We start from the raw sequence: 19,418 nt of genomic DNA, 5'->3' as shown, positions 1-19,418 counted from the left end.
TGGAATAATTGGTAAGTAAATGAGTTGTGTTTTATATACAATTTTCAATCCATTTTTTTCGTAGTATGGTCTTGGCCTATCTACAATCTACATATATACCTATAGTGTATATAGTTGTTTTTCCCTTAAAGTGAAGGTTAGGAAAACAATCATCGACCATATATACCCATGTAGATAGGCCATTCTAATATATTTTAGAGAGTGTCATTAGCTATAGGGTACGGGGGTAAGGCGTAGTAGATTTTACCACGTATCACACTATACGGATATGATACTACACCATATCTAATTTATTATGACATAAGGGGTACACCACGGTTCATTGGTAAATAACTCCTTATTTCATGTGATAAATCAATTAATCATTTATTTCCATTCGTTTTATTATTTTACTGTTGGGCTTTAACTTATGGCCGATACGGTTGAATAGCTAACTGTTATAGGTATCTATATAATAAGTAACCAATATAAATCAAGAAATAAGAATATAATTTATTTTATTGATACATTATATTATTATATTTATTATTTATATTGGTATTGATTCCACACAAATCTACGTCAAACGCAATACCTTTTAATAAACATAAAATTCAGTCACTAAAATTTTGAAAATAAACGGAACTTGATGGTTAGATATTAGATGCGATAGATCCGAAACGCATTGTCTCGGTCGTTAAATCGCACCCACTCCCACCGGGCACGACCCCTAACGAAATCTTGCGTATTGTCACGACGAGGGTGTCACGAGAATAATATTGTGATTACGCGTAATTTTACCAAAAAGTGTGATTATTATTTAAATAATATAGATAATTATATAATTTAATATCGTATTCTACAGCGCATGATGATAGGTAACAGTGGTACTCGGACAGCGGTTAATAATCGGTCACAGTCCTGCACATCGCAAGCCGATAACTCGGTCGTCCTCCGGAAAAATAAGTCGTCGTGTACAACGCGTGCACCTAAAATGATATTATGTATAATATAATTATTATATTATTACCATCGAATATTATAATATTACTGCGGAATAATGACATCACGTGCTGACGGCGGACGTTTCCCGTGTGTAGCTGATCATCACGCAAGTATGCCTACATATATTATTATTATGATTATTTATAATATGGGAAATAATGGACGGACGGAATAAAAAACGAATTAACGTCCGTCGTCGGAGGTTCGATCGTATCGGAAAATGGGGAGAGAAAAATTGATGTGCATTAAGTGTTGCCCGCGACACCTCTGCTGACGATCGGTTGGCGTGTCGCAATCGTTATTACTCTTATTGTGTTGAACAGTAATTATTATAATATTATGACGATAATAATATTAAGTCTCATAAAAAAGAATACGAAATAAAGACACCCGAAATAGTGCGCTCGACCGAATAATAATTTAATGTTTTAATAATCGTCGTAGTACCTATTTATTTTTTTTCAGCAGAATTTAATATTATCTATTGTTATATCGTAACAGCGTCACGGTCATGTGCATAAATAAAGGTGTCCGCAAAGCTGGGCCAGTTGGTCACTTTTTTCAACTAATTAAAGTTAAGCTCCTTTAAAAATAAAAAGTAACGAAGTTAGAATACAAGTTGGTTTCTGAAATTTACCAAATTTCTAACTTAGTTAGAAGTTTGTTTGTTGAAAATAGTTACTACATTATATTATAATATAATATATTAATATTATTAGTATGCATGTATACACTATAGGTGCTATATCGAAACGGTCCGAAAACTCTTAAATATCTAATATATAAAATTCGCAATGTTAGTTACCATACTCCTCCGAAACGGCTTAACCGATTTTTATGAAATTTTATTTGCATATTTAGTAGGTCTGAGAATCGGCTACTATCTATTTTTCATACCCCTAAGTGATAAGGGTTGACCAGAAAAAAATAAAAATAAAAATAATATTAATATTAAAATAATAATAGTGCACTATTAAAGTGCATTTAAATACGTGTATTATATTATATTGGTTGCTATTGGTTAATCGGACATGTTTGTTGATTTGTATTATTATTTTTTGTCAATATATATATATATAATATATATATGAATGTTTGTGTGTAGATTAGACCTCTGGGAAGAAGATAGGCTAATTTAAAAAGGGTTAAATTTGGTTTTTTTAATATCGGATTTTAGTACGGTTAGGATTTTGTATTAATTGATTATATTAATCCACCGTAGGTGGAATTAAGTAAAAACGACAAACTTGGTATAACTTTGATACTCTAGAGTTAAATCATACACTTACGTACAAACAGTACGGGGTCCGCGATCTACGGCAGGTAGATTGCCTACCTGATAATATATACTGCTGCAAATCAGAATTTTTATTCCGGGCAACAGAAAAGTTAAGATTAATTTTGAACACCATACACCGAATATTAAATAACAAATAGAAATTCGCAGCTGTATATTATCAGGTAGGCAATCCACCTGTGGTAGATCGCGGACCCCGTGCTGTTTGTACGTAAGTGTATGATTTAGCTCTAATGTATCAAAGTTATACCAAGTTTGTCGTATTCTAGAACATGAATCTAGAACATCATAAACCTAATTTTAAATAACGCATTGCACAAAGTTTAAGTCATATACAGTTTGTACATTTAACGGGTAACGAAGTGCACGGGATCAGCTAGTTATATTTATATAAATCGTATGAATTTTCGGGTCACGTCACACCCCATCCCTCCTCCATATAAAATAAAACATAAGTTAAACATAGTTAAATTAAAAAACAACTACGTAAATACATGTGTGTGTGTGTGTGTGTGTGTGTGTGTGTGTGTGGCAGGGAGGTGGTGTCAACTCGGAGCCCTTGCGCTCAACCTGCTTTACCATCTGGTCTAGCAGTACATGGTCAAGCAGTACGTGGAAGATTGCGAGTGCACGGACGACGGGCTGGACAGCGGTGGCGAAACGGATGCGGCGGTGACGTCGTCGGTTTCCCTGGCCGTGGCCGCGGCGAACTCGGTGGCCGGCGGCAAGATCTTGACGGAACTGCACCGGTGCGGCGGTGGCGACGACGACGAGGACGGGCGGCACCAGGAGACGGCGTCGCTTCTGGCGCAGAACCTTTTAACGGTTACGTGATCGTCAACGAGCTGATCGCGTCCAGCGTCAAGGTGCCGGCGGACGACCGGTACCTGCAGCTGGCCGGCGGTGGCTTGGCGATCATAGCGGCGGTCAACAGCAAGTCGATGGCGCGGCCGCTGGGCGGCGGTTCCTGTTGAAGTCGCTGCAGGAGTTCAGCAGCTGCGGCCTGTGGTGTACCACCAGCGGCGGCGCGGCCGACCACATGCAGCTGCAGTACCACAACCTGCACTACCAGCACCAGCACTGCAGTGACCTGCAGGCGCTGGCGTTCCGAGGCACGCTGTGGTACGTCAGCACGCTGTTCCACGGCAGCACGTTGGTCAGGCTGTACAAGGACTTGCATCCCAAGAAGAAGGAGCAGTGTTGGCGGTCGTGGGACAAGCGGGACAAACGGCAGTCCGGTAAGCAGCACGAGCAGTCGGAAGCCGGCGACTGCGACGGCACCGACGAGCAAGCGACGTCGTCCCGCCGCAAGACCGTGGCCGGCGCGCTTCAATTGCTGTCCGACCCGCTGTTCATCGTCACACTCGTGTCCAACGCCACCACAGTCATCGGGTACACGAACTCGGCCATACTGCTGCCGTCGTACGCCATCAACATCGGCCACGACAAAAGCAGCTCGCAGTACCGGCTGTCCGTGGTGGCCGTGCTCGACCTCGTTGGCCGGGTGAGCGGCAGCACTCTGTCCTACTGGATCCGGCTGGACAAGCGGTACTACTACCCGGGAGGGCTCTTCCTGTCCGGCGTCGCGCTGTTCGTGCTCCCGTTCGCCGACGACTGCCCGACCATGTGTTGCGCTTGCGCCGCGTACGGGCTCGGTTCCGGCGTCGTGGTCGGCATCACGGCCGTCATTGTTGTCGACATGCTGGGCGAGGAGCGGCTGTCTACGTCGTACTGTTCCGTAACGGGCTGATGCAGCTCATCGGGCCACTCGTGGCCGGATACATATTCGAGACGGTCGGCTCGTACAAGCCCGTTTTCCTCGGCACGGGTGTCATACCGCTGTTCGGTGCCTCCACGTGGCTGCTGATGCCGTTATTCATGAAAAACCATCACCGCCACTGACTGCTGTGGTCACCGTTATATTCTCTAGAATAATAATATATACTTAGATACACACACTTGTACACATACTAACCCACAAACACCCACTCACCTACACAACACATACGCACGCACATCATATGCCTATTAAGTATTAACCCGACTGGCAATATAATAAATTTTTGTTCCGTTTAATATATCATTATAATATACGGGTGTTTACCAACCGGTTTCGGGGGCGGTTTTTGTACTGCACTGCGCGCACACTACACGAGATTCGTTTTACCCGAAAGCGACGATGGGACGTTTAGATTGGCCAGCTCCGCTCGGTACAATTATTAATGAAATATATATATACAAACGATGAATGATAAACGATTCAATTTATACGCGTATAGAATATATACGGAGTGATCCGCTTAACGTAAGACACTATTTATTTCGGAATCGACTAACGTTTTTTGAATGTATTACTTTAACTTCATTACGAATTGTTACCAAACAACATTTTTACTATTAAATCTTGTCGTTATCATTTTTATTTTCAAAAACTTTAATCATCTGCGTGTTATGTTCAAAGGATTATCTGGCCGAAATATATTTTATATATTATATTATCAGATACCTACGCGTCTTACGGCAATGCGGCGTAGATCTAATTACAATAATATTATTTATCAGCCATCTATAGAATACGCGCATAATATTGTTGTAGATACGCGTGTTTCTGCGTGCGCGGATGGACGGAAAAAAGGGATGAAAAAACGTGCCCTCATTTATAACTACAATAGCGTCGCTGTGTATAATATACTGCACCGTCATTAGGTGCCTATATAATATCATGTGCAGGACTTGTGTGACTCGGCGGACCGAGTAGGTATGCGGTAACAGAGGTTAACCAAAACAAAATAATACCCCATCCGGCCGGTATATTATAACCCAATATAATATATTTTTAACAGCGCGAGTTTTTCACAAGGCTGTCCCGATTAAATAACAAAATTATTATTTATTTCTGCGTTTGGTAGCCGACGACCATGGAGATCATTATCATGTACCGGTATCGATTGGATCGGTTTTTTACCGGTCCCCTTTTTCGTTTTCCACGCGACGCTATCTAATGGTTTTTTTCCATTATAATATAATCTTATTGTATTTTTTTTTTTTTGTTCGGCCGAGCGTTATCTCCGCGAGTAGCCATATTGTTATATTATGTAATAATATATATTATTATATCGGACGTCACGACTCACGACCCATACAATTATTACACTATATGATATACAATGTATACATATATGTATATTGTACATATACAATACGAGATTCGAGCACCGAGGGTATTGTGAAAATGGATGGCTCCTCGGGGCGTAAACCCGAAAAATAAATTCATGTCGTCGGGGCGAACCGTATAGTCAATGACCATTTAAAAATTGCCTCTATATAGATATAATTATAATAATTTTTTTTTTTTTTATTGATGCTTATCGTTGTTGACATAATATTATAAATACAACCCACAGTTTTCTATAAAAACTGGATAATAAAGGTGATTGGCGATCATTGCATCATCGAAACCTATACGCAAAAAGTTTGGACATTTGAATTTATTAGTGTTGAAAATCAAATTTATTTGGTATCACAAATGGAAAACAGAACTATGAACATAATGTCAAAATTAGACATTTTTATAAAAAAGAACACATTTTTCGAACATTTTCTATACCTAGATACTACGTCCGCAAAAGTGAATCGATTTAAATTTTGTCAAAAGAATTGCATTTATCGTCCTTTTTATTAGGTTATATAGGAAAAAATATTTAATGTTTAAGACTTAGTAATATATAAAGAATTGAAAAAGTATTTTTATTTTTTGTATAACTTTTTTAAAAATAATTTTCATTTTAAGGTTTGAGGAAATTAAAAAATCAAAAATGATTTTCCTACACATCCCATACAAAATAAGTTAATAAATGCATACATATTATATTTAAAACAATTAAGCATCAACCAAAATGTAAACCATTAAAAAAAAAAAAAAAATGTAATTCAAAAACTAATGACCTAGTAACCGATGTTTTTATGTTCAATAAATAAAAAAAAAAACAGTAATCTCGGACTTTGGGAAGTCCATAAACTAACCGTCCACTATTATTGGTCTAAAGACACGAAAAATATAGATTTTTTGTCTTCGGCGTTATGTTAATTAGTTGATGTATGCGTCGAATTAAAACGAAAATGTGACAAAAAAAAAAATTGTTTCCTCACCGGCAAAAATAGCACCGTGATGGTGCATTCCCTCATAGAGCGTCACTCGTCTGTGATGTACCTATATTTTTATCGATTCGAAAATCAAGTTTTTTTTTTAAAACCAACTGCGTGTTCCCGAAACCACGCAATGGTAAGCCTTGTTCCCGCAGGCTTATATTATATAATATGTTTTAGGTGTATACATATATTCAGTGTTCGGATTAGATAAGTACTTTTTTATCAAGATAAAGATAAAGATAATGCAACTCAAATGTATCTAGATAGATATAAAAGATAACTTAACTCATTTTTATCTAGATAAAAAAAAGATACAATTATTTTTTAAATGGTTTTAAATTTAGGTATATTTTAGTTGGGCACTAGGAACATAATAATAATCATGATATAAATAAAAACAATTACATTATTTATAAACCATAAGCTTTGTTTGAAAATCTGTATAAATATTTAAAAATACGTTTGTACAATTTCGCGATTTTTATTAATAAAAAATATATCTAGATGAATTTATTTAGATAAATAAAAAAAATATCTAAGATGAACGTTTAGATACCTTGTAACTATTTACCAAGATAAGATAAAAGACGAACAAATAATTATCTAGATATTCATCTAGATAAGTCCGAACACTGCATATATTACGCTTCCGTTATTCGGACTCGTAGGTTAGGTTTCGTGTTCATAATATATACGTATATATTTGGTGCACAGACTATAAGAGCATTTTATTTACTCACTGCGTCGGACTCCCCGCAGGGCATTTCCGAAAATCGCGCGGATCCGGAAGCAATTTCGTCCTCCCGCCGTTTTACGACGGTGGCGGCGGTCGCATAGCGCGGACCGGAAGTCGGCCGGCGCTCGTATTTATTATCGCGGCGTTTAGTGTTTTTTCGATGACGAAAAGCTTTCGTGGCGGTGACGAACGGTTCGTCGGCAATATAATTTATTATCGCATAGTTACGTGCTATATACGTATTACATCACTCCGTGTGTATACGCACATGTACACAACGGGCGAACCCGAAATCGTCTGTCGAATTCCGCGAGCGCACATATTACGTATTATACAAAGGTCGTAAACCACCGAGTCCCCCGGAGCTCTCTGAGCGTCGCGAGGCAATAATCGTATAACCCCTGATCGATTAACCGTGTCTTTGCTGGACTTTTAATGTAGACTTTACGACGCGGCGAGCCGTAAAAATTCGGCAGTGGTGACGATGAAAATAATAATAACAATAATGGGTTAGGTGTACGGCGACGAAATGAGCAGTACACGGCATGCGCCTGCCTCGTCGACGAAATTGGTTTTCCGGCGAGAGATAAGTGCGATCAAAAGTGTAGGTACTATTATATTTTATTCTACTATCGTTATATAGTATAGTAGAAGTCATACGAACGGAATTCGTATAGACGTTGTAGACAAAAAAAATTAATTTACACTGATAATATTCGTTTTGAAGTATTAAAACAACGCGATTATTACCTACGAGATAATATTTTTATACTGTTTTTTTTTTCTTTTAACCACGCCAAGGTGCCTTCGATGAAAGGCCTATCGCCCACCCACAATATTAACCCGACACCCATCGTACAAAACTTACAAAAAAATTAAGCTAAAAAATAAAACGGACCTACAAACTGACCGGCAAATATCGGTGCCGCGCTATTCCGGTATTTATACCCCGGTCTCAACTAAGCTGCTATTGGTGCCGACTACATAAGATCCCGGTTTCAAAATCCCCGTCAAAATGAATGCGGTTTCAGGTGGTCAGGTATGGCTTAATAATATGTTGTATTTATATTGCATATAGCTTTTTGTAAGGGCGTGTGTTGACCGTTTGAGCGAATGTTTATTTCACAAAAAAAAAATAAATACCGTTTGGGCGAATAAGTATGTGAATAGGTTCATATAGATAAATTAACTATTATAATATTGTGTGGTAAATTCAGGACTGGAATTGAAAAAAAATTCCGTTTTATATGTTATTTACGGTTAAAACGTTACACAATTTTTGCGTTTATCGTTATTCGTAATTAAAACGTTATTCAACGTTTGCGTTTATCGTTATTTAGAATCTAAACGTCATGCTAGGTTTTGTGTTAATCGTTAATTATTCATAACTAAAACGTTATACAAGGTTTGCGTTCATCGTTATTTAGAATAATGTTGACATAGCTATTCAATTTATTAATAATAACTAATGCGGTTAGGCAATGGCCCGGATACGGAATACAATATAATCAATTATAATGTCCGTATGCGTGGAATAAATATTTCTACGAAATCGATATAACTTTTAAATAAATGGATTTTAAATTATTTCGTATTGCGTTATTTTTCGTTCAATGAAATTTTATAAATTACGTTTTGCGATAGTTTTCGTTTAATGATATTATTTATAAATTACGTTTTGCGTTATGTTTTGTTTTGCGGTATTTAATTATTTTCGATAGTCTCTTTCCGTTATAACTGCGTTTAAAAATGCCAATCGTTTTTTGTCAAATACAACGTAATAATCATAACGTTATTATAACGTTTGCAAGCACTGGTAAGAATGTACATTATTGTCAACTGTAAAAACAAAGTATCATATAAAATACATAATTTATAATATAAATAACGAATCCTTAACTTAAAAAATGTATTGGTGTAGTAATATGGTACGTAATTTAGGGTCAACGTTAATAAACATTTTGCAATAAATAAAACAAAATCGTATTATACGATATGTACTTTATAGAAATAATTAATAATGAACCCTATTTTTAAAAAAACGTTCGCATCAAAGTCACCTGCAGGTATTTATATTACGCGTGTGAAAATGATTTCACTCGCTCAAACGGACTGTTTTGATTAAAATTATTACCTCCACCCAAACGACCCCCGTCCATTTGTATGTACCCAACGTCTCAAGTCGGTAGAAACTTTTAAGATCAAACGAAAAACTGCGGACCACGCACCGCATTCGTAATTTTATATTTTATAATTTATAATGCGCGAACCTCTAAAATCTTTCGGTCACAAAAAGTTCGTGTTACGATGTCTGCGGGGGATTACGTTTCACCCTCAAGTTCCGAGCACCGTGGTGGTGGGTAGGTGCCTGCATCGCGATTAGAAGTTTGGGTGCGCGATCGAAAACGCCACGATAAATCACATGGAGATATACGATTTGTCGTTGATTTTTCACAAGTATTTCGAACTTGTCCGCATAAAACTATGTACTTTTTTTTTAATATCTATTTCCGAGGCAATTGTTATGAAACAAATGTTTTTTTCAATCTGAAAATGAGTACCGTATTTTGTTAAACAAAAAAGAGCCTTCGAAGACACTTTTGGGCACTTTCTCTCGGAATCGCGCCAGTGAATTACCCTGCCGGTATATAATATATACCCACCCCGTATACCCATATGACGATGAATCAGACGGACGGCCTATTATTGCTATCATAATATAAAATATATTTTATTATAACCGTCGCACAGCGTTTTTTCGTCTCAGCAGGACGCAATGCATATACCGAGAAAGCGTCGTACTACGCAGCAGAAGATGAACGCGTGCACACCATGATACGTCGCAGCCACATAACTCGTCATCGTCTTCTTCGTCGTCGTCGTCGCCGTAATATAAATATATATATATTATATCACATGATTCACATTATTTTGTACACACGTCATATGTGCAACGTGCGTTGTATAGCCTGCACGTTCCTGGAAATCCTGAATGCCCTTTTTCGTGAACAAACTAAATACCTACGACGACGATGACGACGACGACTCATCGCCGTTCCGACGAAACCGAATCGGAGTTATTATACGTACGCGTTAGGGGCGTGTGGGCTCGTTATATTGTAGCTGGTTTATAAAAATAATAACATCTTAACGGGTCACGTGTTTTCGAACTGACACAACAACAACAACGACGACGACGACAAATGATATAATGTGATATGATATAATAAAATACGCTGCTAGACAGCACGTTTTGTCCGGGGCGCATCGCCGTCGAAATCGTCAAATTAATTCGAAAATAATACGATTATTAGTGTTGCGAATTGAGTGAGAATTTAGTGAGTTTTTTAGGAACTGCACTCACCGTATTACGCTGCGGTTCGGTTTGGAACGGCGACGATCGTTCCAGCGACGGATCAGCACTCGGGGTCGGTGGTTTTTCTTAAAAATTCACCCTAGGAAACTCGTCCGAAAAAAAACCCCAACAAAATCACCTGTTCTTCGCGGCGGAGCAGACGAGACATAAGTTTGCAAAAACGAAGGCGGTTCAAGGCGAAAGTTCCTTGTGCGGTCGGTCCCATATAGATGATTGCGAAGTTTTTTGATTTTATTTATACTTTAGGTAATTCTATTTTACAATCTACACACCAATTAATCGCACTATTTTAGACTAAGAACGAACAGCAATAAATATAAGATATACGAAGACGTGAGTGGTTACACATTAGTAATACTCTTGAGATATACAGGTACCTATAGTATACTATGTTATGCTAACCTATATAAAGTAGACATCTGGAGGATAAGATGATTTTTGTGATTAGTATGTTTGTTGTAAAATCTATATTGGCTTAGACCGTGTAATCACTAAATGTTTATTAGAAATCTCGGCTAAAAGCCTAAAACTATCCTCTCTTTTTTCTGTATAACTGGAGCGGCGCGCGTTCGGCAAAACTCCGTCCGCGGTAATAATAGTTATTAACATCTTCTCGACTTAGAGTCGTACCTTTTTTTTTTTAACCTATTTAAAAAAAGTATTATTCCCGCGCGTAATCACCGGAGATTATACAGACTCGTTGATTGTCGCGGAAACCGAGTCATGTCCTCTTTCCGCAGGCCCGTCGCGCGCATATATATAAATATCGCATTAATATCGTCGTTTAATTATTATTATCTTCGCGCCCGAGTCTCGACGGCAAACGTGCCGAAACGGGTTTCGACGACAACGACGAATTCATTATAAAGTATACGGAATCGTCGGGGAAGAGGCGTAGGCGTGCCAATTATCATCGTCGTCGTCGTTGTTAATGCGCGACTCCGGGACGATGTGGTGTGGCGTTGGCGACTGGCGGGGGAGAGCCGTCGATTATATTTTCCGCGCAGATTTTTCAAAAGTCTTCGTCGTCCTCGCATATACTTACCGTGCTCGAAATATTCGTCGGCCTCGTATACGCGAGAGCTGCAGTGCTGCAGCCGTGTCGAAAGGGTCGGTGTCGCAGTCGTTGATTAATAATAAATCTGGAGAGGCGAGACGACACGCGAGTGGATATGCGTGAGACGGTGGGTGCCGGAGGGGGTAGAGAAAAAAAACGTGAAAATTAAAAGGGTTAACGCCACATTATAATGTACCGTCGGACCCGCCGCCGCCGCCGCAGCCGTTTCTCGTGCTCCGTCTCCGAAGTCTTCTGTTTTCGACGTCCGTATACGCACACAGACGTACACGCCCCACCGGAGCGCCACTCGAAACTGTCATAACCTATTGCGCCGGGTCCGAATCGTAACGATACGATGTGTTTTAATGACGAATAACGTTTATAAGTGTCTTTTCGTCGTCGTTATATAATTAATACAATAATATATAATAATAATAATAATAATAATAATCGATAACCGTTGAAAATATATACGACCGCCGCCGTTTGTAATTTATTATATTGTATGGGTAAATCAACAAAAACGTTATACCTACGCGTAGGTACGTATCTATACGTTACCTTTTGAAAATTATAATATATGCAAATTGAATTTTATGCATAATGATATTTACGGACCGATAAAATTTTATTCGAAAACCTGACAAATAAGACTGAAAAATCGCCGTACACGACAACACGGTATAATGAGGTATATACGGTATACATTTGGTCGTTGCGTGTCGCACGCGTATAGCCTTCTAACCTAGGTATAGCGGTGTTCACCGTTATCGACTTAATCATTAATTTAGTAAGCGCACTTTTTCAGTACGACACAATTTAAAATCGTTAAGTAGAGACGTATAGGTACCATGAAAACAGCCAAAGCCAATTTTTTTTCAATTCAAGTATATTTAATTGGTATGAATATTTAAACATAAATATTTTTAAGGTGTATAAATTGTACATTATACATTAGTATTATGTATGATATAACTATGTTTAGACTTATTATTGAGTTTTGTGCTATTTGTCTAACAAACAAGTTGCAGCGGTTCTTACATAATATACTGACAAATACTATAAACGACTTAATTAATATGAAATTTATTTGGGCGTGGTTTTATAATATTACTAAATCTGGTGCACCTAAAATAGGTGTATGTGAACCTAGGTTTTTCGGGAGTACCCAAAGAGTATACACTAGGCCGGGATTATACAAACGCGCCGATTATAATATTTCTAAAAAACAAGTGAGTATTGTGATGTTGGTACCAATAAAAGAAACAAATCGATTAACGAGAGCCATTTTATTTTTTTTTAATACAGAAAAGTGGTCCAAAGCTGTGTTCGAGTGTCTACAGCTGTCTATCGATATCTTCAGTCGTATCGCTTCGGCATTAAATGGACACGAGCGAACAATCTGTCTGCGAAGTTCTGTGTTCGTTGTAATTCGATTGTGGGTGAATCGGACTTGGGCAGGGTAAGATTTTTGAGTTTTGCCGTTTCCGATGTGATGTGAAACTGTCTGGTTTTGGATCGGGGCAGTGAATCGCCAATAACGCGCGTGTCCATTACTGTAGCATTATGAAGATGTCGTGCAATTATTTATTTGGAGTGAACGGTATAATTTAACAAGGGCTTGAAAATAAAACAATTTATGAACTTTTTATGATAATATTTATTTAACGCGATGTAATCTGACCTCACCCTTCGGCCGTGTGCGTTTTTTTGCGAAGACTCCAGCCGACACGCACGCCACACCTGCACACGTGCGTGTTGTACTTTTTATCGGCCCAACGCATCTGCAGAGGATAAGGCCGTAGCGTATACCAATATAATACACAATATTATTTTACTTGTTACCGCGTGTGGTCAGCGATAACGAGCCTATCCAGTGTTGTATACAATGTGCCCTTACGTTTTTAAACATTGGTGATGGTATAAACGGTATAATATTATATACCTACTCGGGAAACCACCTGCAGCGATCGTAAAACACGATGATGCTCGTCGAGAGCCTACACGAAAACCTGCGAAAACCTGGATTGGGTACTATACCTCGTGATGGCGGCGTTTTTCTCAGGTATTCGGTGAATTTGTGTGCTAAAACATGGGTACCTATTATAATATCGAGATCGCAGTATAATATTATAATGCGTTCAGTGAGAAAATATCTATTGGAAAGGTTATTATAACTATTATTTAATTATATTGATTTAACTTGCTAAAAAGTTTAAGTAAAATTAAGTTTTTTAAACTTTTTGACTTAGCTATAGTTAGTTCATTTTCTAATTAAATTAAGACTTAAGAGCTTAACTAGTTTAGTTGGCTGTTGAAATAACTTGGTTTTTTTCAGTTGATTCAAAATTCAAGTTAAAATTTAAAATGTTTGGTTTTAATGGTTTTAAACATATTAATTCCGTATGCACGGTTTTTAAATAAAATATAATCCAATACGATTGTAATAGTAACAATACTATAATTTCTGTTATATTTCTTGAAAAAATAATATATTATTCAAAAATATAGACACAGGCATATAATATAACATTATTATATCCATGTACTAATTAAAAAAGCAGATATATGAACTTTAAACTCAACGAGTTATATTTATTATTTGTTAACCATAATAACTTCTAACTTGACGATATCGCGTGTTCACTTAACATTAATTTAGGTAGTTAACTATTTGCACTGACTTTCTTACAGTTAGCTTCGCTACTACATATATGCGATAATAACACACTGTGTCACACTAACTATAATATTATATTATTATTATTGCACCAAACTTTGGTTTTCGATTCGGCTGAAATAACTTTAATAATAGGTACTACGATGTACCGATCCGGAATACTCCGAGAAACGATTAATTTTAATTGTTTACGTTTGTCCGGATTTGTTTGTACCGACTGCCGTTTTCACATATTACCGTGTACGGTAAACTGATACCTGCGTTTGTCAACACGAACAATTAATGTTTCGTGTGCTTCATTAAAAAAAAAAAAAAACCATCATAAATCAAACGGGTACTTCACGCGTAAGGCTATATACATTATACTATAATATTGTATATCACAGTTTCCTCCATAATATTATAATATTATGGTTATCACTTGTAATATATTATTATTATGCATATTATTATATGATCGTATACAGTCGCTATCGTTAATGGACGGTTCCACCTTAATACATCATCAATATTCGAGGCGCACTAATTTATGTACAGAGTGATTCCCCAAGTTTTTCGTTTAATAATAATGAATTTATTCCAAATGCTGAAATTTTTAGATGTACTTAAAGACCATATTATTTTCTTGAGATACTATATTGAAGAAGGTGGTGTGCATGCTTGACGAATCACTCTGTATCATATGCCACGTCCTTTGAACACGGTCTTCGACGATCTATAGTTTCTCACGATATTCTAATAACAATTTATATTATAAATAGATCATTTTCGTTCTTGCTTGTTGTAACAATATTATAGATGATCATGCCATAATACGATTGCTACCGAACCCTTTATAAGATCAAGAGCATATTATTAAACCCATCGTATCCATATCATGATAATCGTGCGCGTACCGCAACAGCTCGATTAACGCACAGACGTAATGCAATTCCGAAGACTTAAACGAATTCGACGAGAGGTTCCATACGCTCGGGAGTCTTAACGGGACGCCGCGCTTAATTGTATACGATCGCTGCAATTACTTGCTTTTCGACTGCGGGATGTATTACATAATACTTACGAAGTTTTCCGCCTCATGCCGCACGAATAATGAGTTTTCTTCTCCCAATATGTTCCACCTATATTATCGCAGCCTGTAGCTAATTGAAATTTCTGCTAAAACCGCGTATACGTGTCATATGCGCGGGACCTTCGACGTCCGCTCTGAAAACGTGGCATATAATAATATAATATTATGCTCCTCGCTGTTGAAATGAGAATCGTATATTGAAATATTGAATGATGTTATGTAAATTACTTTTCAACACATTTAATTATTGTTTTTTTGCCTTTTTGGTGTGTTATAAATGACGCACGGTTGTAATTATCATATAATTAATTAATTATTCAATAATTACAGGAACATAAAAATATGTAATATTTCAAATATGACTTCAAAAAATTTATGTTTTACGCTTAAATTACTTTTTGGCATGTATAAATTGAATACATTTAAAGAAAAAACGATGTTCACTTTAGTAAAAAATGTATTATCCAAAATTCTTATAAAAGTAGTAACTAAACTAAACGATATAATTATAATCATTACGAAATATTATAATAGGTGGATCGATATATTATGTACCTATATGAATGGGGAAAACTATTATTATTACCAATTAAAATTGAATTTTACGTTTGCGGGTATGGAATATAAAATCAATACTGTCTACCTTTATAATTTTTAAACGAAATTAAATATTAAATATTATATCAAAGGTGATTGGAAGCGGTAATTTTCTATTTCATAGTTTAACATAGTATGCGCAACATAGGAAGTTGACGTTCTTTTTTCCAACTTATTGATTTACCTAGTAAATTGATAAGTACTTTGAATACAGATATGAGTGTTTTTCGATAACTCTACTTGAGATCGAATTTTTTAGATTTTAATTTTTTCGATTTTAACTCCTTCAACAATTTAAACATCACAATTTTTTTATTTAAATTTTTTAAATTATTTTTTTTAGGATTTAGTGGGATAAAATCAATAAAGAAAAGTCGATCTCAAGTATAATTAATGACAAATACCAATTCTTTATTAGAACCTATTCCTAACCTAACTAGATCAATCGGTTTAAATCCATATGTTGCGCGCGTTACACTATGAAATAGATCGGGTATTACAATTATTATTAATATTATTATTATTATTATTTACTATTATTAACAATTATTGTCCACGGATGAAAACGGAATATCATTTTTAGAGGGAAATATGGGCCACATATTTCACATCGACATCACGTACGTCGCGTGCGTGAACCAAACAAAAATACTATAGGTAGGTAGTATAATATTAAATCAAATAAAAGTACCGTATTTCCGTACCAATATTGTGTTACTGTGTTTAATATCATTGTGTACTTACGTGTATTGTGCTCGTTACGATAATAAATAATAAGATAATTAATGGGTTTATTGCCATAATAATATATAGTTAAGTATAGTAAGTACCATAATAATAGGTACGCCTTTACCGCTGCAGCGACGTGTCGTGTCGATTTCGTCGGTCAACCGAATACCTTCCGATCGGTCGCGTCGACGCCTCCCCCTGAGAGGTGGACTGGCTATATTCTATTCTGTACATTGGTGCACACCGACCGAAATAAAAACAATTTGGTTTTCAATCGATAATGGGGGTGAAGAGGCGGTATTATCCCACGATGGAAAAACGCAGTCACAACCGGAACACACACGCTGGGCACCTGGGATTTAAATCAAAAGGCAGGAAATCATATAACGTGTTAGGTTATTATAATATGATATACGACCGCTGCCGAAGAGTGTGTGTGTGTGTGAGAATGAGCGAGAGAGGGTTGGTAGAGATAGACGCGAACAATATAATAATGATCTCCAATACAATATGTGTGTAGGCGCTGTAGGTAAACCATAAAATACGTAATATGCACACAACACACACACACACGCATGCAAATAGGAAACGCAAAGGATCTATATGTATATAAAAAAATAAAATAATACGTTCGGAATAATAAATAATAATAGTAATAATGCGCCCTCCCCCCGGGCAGAGTTAATTAATATGCTGTTTAATGATCGTCGTCGTCGTCGTCGTCGTCGTCACACCGTGTCACACGACTGTTGATGTTGCCGTTTTATTATAATATATTGTATTATTACTGTGCAGAGGACGTCCAGACTCGAGGACTATTGTCTGTGTGTGTGTGCAGTAATACGCGGTGGATTCGGCCGGTCACGGCGAGGTAGATAAAAAAAAAAATACAAATATATACCAACCGAACACCTGGTTTAAATTGGTTTCCTCGCGTACACGTCCTATATATACGATGACGATGGGTATATACATATAATATCGTATTGGGTGCCTATAGTCTCCAAGGCCTGAGCGTCGGAGGGGTTACCTGCGACGCGTCGTAATAATATATACGGAGGGCTGTAGCAGTGCTCTGGGCTACCTGTCGCGAAGTTTGGTCGCTTCTAAATCACTTGTCCGCCTCTCGACGGACAGGTTCAAGGACTTCACATCACGCACGTCAGTCGTACGCACATTGTAACGATATTGTGAACATGCTCCTCGTAATACTATAATATGACGGTATGAAATGTAAAATTAATATCACACTCGTATCTATATAATTGGACTAATGTAACACCCGTCGCTAACCCAACAAATCCGCCATATGCATAAACCTTACGACATTATAATATTATGTCGTACAATTCGAGTGTCTCATACGTTAATAAAATATTGATGTGTTATACTAACCTAGGTATGTGTCGTTCGCCAATTAATCGGCGACCACGGGTTACCGCGACCGGTGAATTTATTTTTGACGCTGACACTCCAGGACTCTTCATAATATTATTATATCAGTCACACTTCAACGTCGTCGTCGGTGGTTGGTCTTTGTACGCATTCGAGGTACGCGATAACTTAATAATATTGTTACGTGTAATTTGTTATATTGTTATTTGTTTACATTATACATATATGTATTAGTCAACAACAATAAATAATGATTCTTATGATTTTTTGATTTTTTTTTTTTGTCAATTATGCATTTCCGGCGCCAGACAACAGTTGTAGTTGTACAGTTAACAGGCACCGAAAATACTTTCCGATCCCGCTGGGAAATAAAATAGTAAATCTCACAATATATCATTTTATTTCGATATTCAAGGGTGTTAAAATATTTGTATTTGGTGTATATTTTTACAACTTACAATAAACGTGTTTTGTCCATCGAAATCTTATGAATCGGTATTGAGGAATTCAAACCCGTTTACTCGTATTTTGTTTATAATATTGCAATTAACCTGCAATAAACCTACTAATCCATTGCAGTAAGTAACTCTCAATTTTATATCCGAAACTACGATCGGAACATGGGTCGACTTCAAACGATATAATTTATATTTTTGTAAACCGAAAAACACATAGTTTGAGAGAGAAAAAACAGTCGGTCGGCACTCGAACTGCCACGCGCGTCGTCCGTCTCTTTATTTTTAGAATATTATATTTATCGAAGCCATCGCGCAGAGGGACAATTTCATATTTTATTTTTTTTCCGCATCTCGCATTCACCCCTCCCGCGAGTACAATAATAGAGTGCCTATAATATTATAACCGCGGTCAATTTGTGTACCGAACCGTGTTCCTGCGGGGATTCCCAAATTCGTCGACCGTTGTTGTATATACCGATGGTATATATATTGGCCAACGGTATATTGAAATCCTGTAAAGTTCGGTCCGCGGACAAAGGGTTAAATGAAACGAAAATCACGCCGCAGGGTCGTTATCCGCAAAAGCGCGCGTTTGTTTACAAAATAGTAAATACCCATATATATATATATATACCCTGCATGATACACCCATGTTTTCGGACCCCCTCACCCCCCGTCACGGCTGCCACCCACCTGACGCCATCGCAATCAAGTCGGAACCAGAAGTTCGCGGTTTATATACGGTTTAAGCAGCGCGGGTACATATATTATTATACGTTTTACTGCGATATTAATATTTCGCAAATATAATAATAATATACAATTTAACATAATAACATACGAGCGTACATTGTACTTCCGTGCCGTTGATTGGCCGAGGTTCGATAA

The 19,418-nt window shown here is 37.2% G+C and overlaps 1 pseudogene; it reads left to right on the top strand.

Moving 5' to 3' along the window:
* Positions 1–1,039: 1,039 nt before the first annotated feature.
* LOC132952373 (uncharacterized) lies at positions 1,040–4,183 on the top strand (annotated as a pseudogene).
* Positions 4,184–19,418: the final 15,235 nt, after the last annotated feature.

This window comes from Metopolophium dirhodum, chromosome 9, assembly GCF_019925205.1.
Source record: "Metopolophium dirhodum isolate CAU chromosome 9, ASM1992520v1, whole genome shotgun sequence".
In the NCBI taxonomy this organism is placed as follows: Eukaryota; Metazoa; Arthropoda; class Insecta; order Hemiptera; family Aphididae; genus Metopolophium; species Metopolophium dirhodum.
This window is presented reverse-complemented; position numbering and strand designations above follow the sequence as displayed.